Source organism: Mobula hypostoma, chromosome 1, assembly GCF_963921235.1.
Source record: "Mobula hypostoma chromosome 1, sMobHyp1.1, whole genome shotgun sequence".
NCBI lineage: Eukaryota > Metazoa > Chordata > Chondrichthyes > Myliobatiformes > Myliobatidae > Mobula > Mobula hypostoma.
In genome coordinates this window covers 142,372,425-142,378,424 of record NC_086097.1, presented here as the reverse complement: position 1 = coordinate 142,378,424, position 6,000 = coordinate 142,372,425, and positions in this window count along the sequence as shown.

Below are 6,000 nucleotides of genomic sequence, written 5' to 3'. Positions count from 1 at the left end.
CGGTCACGATCGGGGTGAGGCCCGAACTACCGATGAAAGACGTGGAGGTCTTACTCGGTAATGACCTCGCCAGCGGAGAGGTGTACCCAGCAGTAAGATTGACAAGCCCATGGACTCACAGGTTTATCCCGTTTGCGCAGTGACTCGGGGCATGTCTAGAAAGGCTGCCAAAGTAAATATAGAATTGGCTGAGACGTTTTTACCAGCCTTGTATCAGAAGGGGTTAGAAAGTGAAAAGAAGGAGCGTAGTGAAATGGGAGGAAGTGAGGGAGTTGAGGGAGACTCAGCATTAGCAAGCAAGGACTTTATACAGGCACAGGAGCGAGATGAGAAGCTGATGGTTTTGGCGGAGACAGCTCTCTCTGAAGCAGAATTAAAAAGGGAGCCAGTGGGCTATTGTGTGGAGGAGGGAGTGCTAAGGAAGAAATGGAGACCAAGTACTGTGCCCACAGATGAGGAATGGGGGTGGTGCCAAAAATTTATGGGGATGAGATTCTTAACCTGGCCCACAAGATACCCCTCGGTGGACATTTTGGGGGGAGGAAAACAGTTGGTAGAATCATGAAAGAGTTTTACGGGCCACACAGGAGGAAGGATGCTATTGACTATTGTAGACGTGAGCTAACACAATTAGAGGCTATTGATATGTTAACAGCTTGCCACGATAGGCGATCAGACCTAGTCGGCGTTATCACGAAAATTAATGAGGCTAGTGTGCCACCTGATAAGGGGAAAACCCATTTCGAAAAGATAAGTATGGTGCCGACCAGATGGGAGAAGTCTATTGTTTTGGCCAGCTTTGCTGATAAGGTCTCTACCTTAATCCCCGAACAAAGCGACCCGCTAAGAGAGCTAATTAAACGGCACGCACACGTATGTCCGGATGTCCCGAGGCGATGCAAAGAGCCGGGACGTGGTGTTGTCATCACATCAGGACAGCCGAGTGAGCAACACCCCTATAGGATGATTAATTCAGTGACAAAAGGGCTAAAGAATGCAGAAGCGTATATTGGTGATGCAGTGGTCTGAAATGACACGTGGGAGGAGCACAGTGTGGCACTGTTTAAACGGCTGTTTGAAGCCAGCCTGACAGTGAACCTCGCAAAAAGTGAATTCGGCCACGTGAAGGTCACTTATATGGGATTTGTGGTAGGACAGGGCCAGCTGACTCCGATGCAAGCTAAGGTGCGGGCTATCTCTGAAGTCCCCACCCCGACAGACAAGACAGCCCTGAGAAGGTTCTTGGAGATGATGGGGTACTATTGGAAGTTTTGCAAAAAAAAACTTTGCGGATATTACCCACCCTCTTACTAAGTCCTTGCCAAAGAATGCTAAGTTGGTGTGGGATTACCCTTGTTATCTTTGTCCAGGACGAAAACCACTGAGAAGTTACACTGATCACAACTCATTAGTGTTTTTGGCCACTATGAAGTTTGCTAAGTTGGAGCCCGGTCTTAGAGGATTATTAAAATAACACATATAAAAGGAACGGAACATGTGATTGCTGACTGTCTGTCAAGGTGTTGACAACTTAAAGTTCTCTGTATTAGCCAAACAGCTGATGAACATGTATATTTGGGTGTATCTAATAATGTATTCATGCCTATAATTTTTACCCCGGTAAAAATCCTTTGAAGGGTAGGGGTGTGACAAAGGACCAAGTTATCAGAAGATTGATGCCGATAAGAGAGACAATGGGGAAACATTCAAAATGCTAATATGAGGGACGAGAGAGATTAATGAAAAGAGATACAGTTCCGCGTATTGTCAGACTGGTTGCTTTGAACCTGAACTGTTTGAAGTTTGATGGACAGGCGATACCCCAGCAGGGGGATAAAAGGAACAGGTTCGCTAAGGCAAGGGACACACCACGACACCACGAGATAACGAGACCCTGGAAGTGCGTTGTGCCCCCCCCCCCAAGTTGGTGGGAGTTTTGGAGGTCTGGTCGTGGGACCGACCATAGATGCACAGGGTGGAAAGGTACGATCGACAGGAACCTGGTGTGTGTGTCTGCCCTTGCCTGGGTGCCGGGTTCACCGCAGAAGAACGATCGTATCTGGAATGGAGGGGTCACAGTCGGTGACCTCAGAAGACATTACAAAGGGCTCGCCCGAAAGCTAACTGCGAGGAATATCAAAGGTCTGTTTGAATCCGATTTGAATATCATCATTCGCTCTCTCTCTCTCTCTCTCTCTCCCCCCCCAACGGCACAACAGCGATTACTGCGAACTGAACTCTGCGTCACTTGAGACTGATCATTTTACCCCTAGACTGCGATAGAGCTTGATTGATCCTATTATCCTAGTTCTGTGTACATGTGTGTTTTATCATTGCTAACCTGTTGCATTTATCTCCTTACTATTAGGGTACTGTGTTACTTATTTCTTTAATAAAACTTTCTTAGTTCCAGTAACCCAGACTCCAACTAAGTGGTCCATTTCTGCTGGTTTGGCAACCCAGTTACGGGGTACGTAAAACAGGAAACTGGAGTATCTAGCGTAAGTTCTCAGAGCAGAGGTCAGAATTGAAAATGAGTTCCTGGAGTTGTGATGCAATTATGCTAATGGCTGCAGCATCAAGCCAACACTGATTAAATATAGGTTGCTAAAAATATTTGCCACTGCACCTTTTTATTCCTATTTCATCTGAAAATTTTCATTTATGTTGAACTTCTCATTCCATCATCATCCGCTGGCTGCTAGAATAATGGAGTGAATATATTTTCATGGAGCACAACAAAGGAGCCAGGTGATGCCATTCAGTTCGGAGGATGCATCAAGGCAAACATGTTTAGCAAACTATATTTTAATTGTTGCACATTCAACACACACTATGAATGTAAAGAAAGTGCACATACTATTATTGTGGCTATGTGACTGTATTGTTGAAGTACATTTGAAAATTATATTTAAATAATTTAAGACCTGCTGGCATCATTAGCATGCAGCACTGCACTCTTTAAGGGGTAAACCTATGGGACACAGTGTGCAATTCCAGTTGGTGACAGACCAATGCTACAGGTTGCACAGGCCTTTTAGTTACGTGTGGTAATGAAATATCAGGTATGCATTTGAGGTGTATTGGGATAGTTGGGATGTGCTATGAGAATTGGGACAATATTTGAAGCTAGTATGTGTTGAAGAACATATAATTCGCAGTGACATTGTTTACTTGTGACTCAGCAGCTTTTCTAGGAACCGATGCCAAAATAAAGCAATATATGGTCACCATTCAGTCAGTATTCTCATAATGTCTTTCATACAGTACAATGTCTCAGTGAATTTCTACCCTACGAAACTGAAGGCTTATTTTTTGGCGCTGGCTGAAGCTTTCACTGAAAGGATCTGCAAGTGACTTACTAAAAGGTCAAACACGAGGAAATCTGCAGATGCTGGAATTTCAAGCAACATACATAAAAGTTGCTGGTGAATGCAGCAGGCCAGGCAGCATCTAGAGGAAGAGGTACAGTCGACGTTTCGGGCCTAGACCCTTCGTCAGGACTAACTGAAAGAAGAGCTAGTAAGAGATTTGAAAGTGGGAGGGGGAGGGGGAGATCCAAAATGATAGGAGAAGACAGGAAGGGGAGGGATGGAGCCAAGAGCTGGACAGTTGGTTGACAAAAGGGATACGAGAGGATCATGGGACAGGAGGCCCAGGGAGAAAGAAAGGGGGAGGAGGGAAGCCCAGAGGATGGGCAAGGAGTATAGTGAGAGGGACAGAGGGAGAAAAAGAATAAATAAATAAATAAATAGATAGATAGATAAATAAATAAATAATGGGTGGGGTATGAGGGGGAGGTGGGGCATTAATGGAAGTTAGAGAAGTCAATGTTCATGCCATCAGGTTGGGGGCTACCCAGACGGAATATAAGGTGTTGTTCCTCCAACCTGAGTGTGGCTTCATCTTAACAGTAGAGGAGGCCGTGGATAGTCATATCAGAATGGGAATGGGACGTGGAATTAACATGTGCGGGCACTGGGAGATCCTGCTTTCTCTGGTGGACAGAGCGTAGGTGTTCAGCGAAATGGTCTCCCAGTCTGCGTCCGGTCTTGCCAATATAAAGAAGGCTGCATCGGGAGCACCGGTCACCCCAGCTGACTCACAGGTGCAGTATCACCTCACCTGGAAGGACTGTCTGGGGCCCTGAATGGTAGTGAGGGAGAAAGTGTAAGGGCGTGTGTAGCACTTGTTCCGCTTATAAGTGCCAGGAGGGAGATCGGTGGGGAGGGATGGGGGGGAATGAATGGACAAGGGAGTTGCGTAGGGAGCAATCCCTGCGGAAAGCCGGGGGGGGGGGGAGAGGGAAAGATGTGCTTAGTGGTGGGATCCTGTTGGAGGTGGTGGAAGTTACAGAAATTTATATGTTGGACCCGGAGGCTGGTGGGGTGATAGGTGATGACAAGGGGAACCTTATTCCTAGTGGGGTGGTGGGAGGATGGGGTGAGAGCAGATGTGCATGAAATGGGAGAGATGCGTTTGAGAGCAGAGTCGATGGTGGAGGAAGGGAAACCCCTTTCTTTTAAAAAGGAGGACATCTCCTTCGTCCTGGAATGACAAGCCTCATCCTGAGAGCAGATGCGGCAGAGACAGAGGAATTGCGAAAAGGGGATGGCATTTTTGCAAGAGACAGGGTGAGAAGAGGAATAGTCCAGATAGCTGTGAGAGTCAGTAGGCTTATAGTAGACATCAGTAGATAAGCTGTCTCCAGAGATCGAGACAGAAAGATCTAGAAACGGGAGGGAGATGTCGGAAATAGACCAGGTAATCTTGAGGGCAGGGTGAAAATTGGAGGCAAAGTTAATAGAGTCAACGAGCTCAGCATGCGTGCAGGAAGCAGCGCCAATGCAGTCGTCAATGTAGCAAAGGAAAAGTGGGGGACTGCTACCAGTATAGGTTTGGAACATGGATTGTTCCACAAAGCCAACAGAAAGGCTGGCATAGCTGGGACCCATACGGGTGCCCATGGCTACACCTTTATTTTGGAGGAAGTGGGTGGAGCCAAAGGAGAAATTATTAAGAGTAAGGACTAATTCCGCTAGACGGAGCAGAGTGGTGGTAGAGGGGAACTGGTTAGGTCTGGAATCCAAAAAGAAGCGGAGAGCTTTGAGACCTCCCTGGTGGAGGACAGAAGTATATAGGGACTGGACATCCATGGCGAAAATAAAGCGGTGGGGGCCAGGGAACTTAAAATCATCAAAAAGTTTAAGAGCGTGAGAAGTGTCACAAACATAGGTAGGAAGGGATTGAACAAGGGGGTATAAAACAGTGTCGAGGTATGCAGAAATGAGTTCAGTGGGGCAGGAGCAAGCTGAGACAATAGGTCTACCTGGACAGACAGGTTTGTGGATCTTGGGTAGGAGGTAGAAACAGGAAGTGCGGGGTGTGGGAACTATAAGGTTGAGAGATCCCCTGAGCGGATAAAGCTGGTGAATACTGTAAGGTCTGCCGCATCTGCTCTCAGGATGAGGCTTTTCGTTCCAGGACGAAGGAGATGTCCTCCTTTTTTAAAGAAACCTCCATCAACTCTGCTCTCAAATGCATCTCTCCCATTTCACGCACATCTGCTCTCACCCCATCCTCCTGCCATCCCACTAGGAATAGGGTTTCCCTTATCCTCACCTACCACCCCACCAGCCTCCGGGTCGAATATATAATTCTCCATAACTTCCGCCATCTCCAACGGGATCCCACCACTAAGCACATCTTTCTCTCCCCCCCCACCTCTGCTTTCCGCAGGGATCGCTCCCTACGCGACTCCCTTGTCCATTCATTCCCCCCCATCCCTCCTGGCACTTATCCTTGTAAGCAGAACAAGTGCTACACACGCCCTTACACTTCCTCCCTCACCACCATTCAGGGCCCCAGACAGTCCTTCCAGGTGAGGCGACACTTCACCTGTGAGTCAGCTGGGGTGATATACTGCCTCTGGTGTTCCTGATGTGGCCTTCGATATTGGCGAGACCCGACGCAGACTAGGAGATTGTTTCACTAAACACC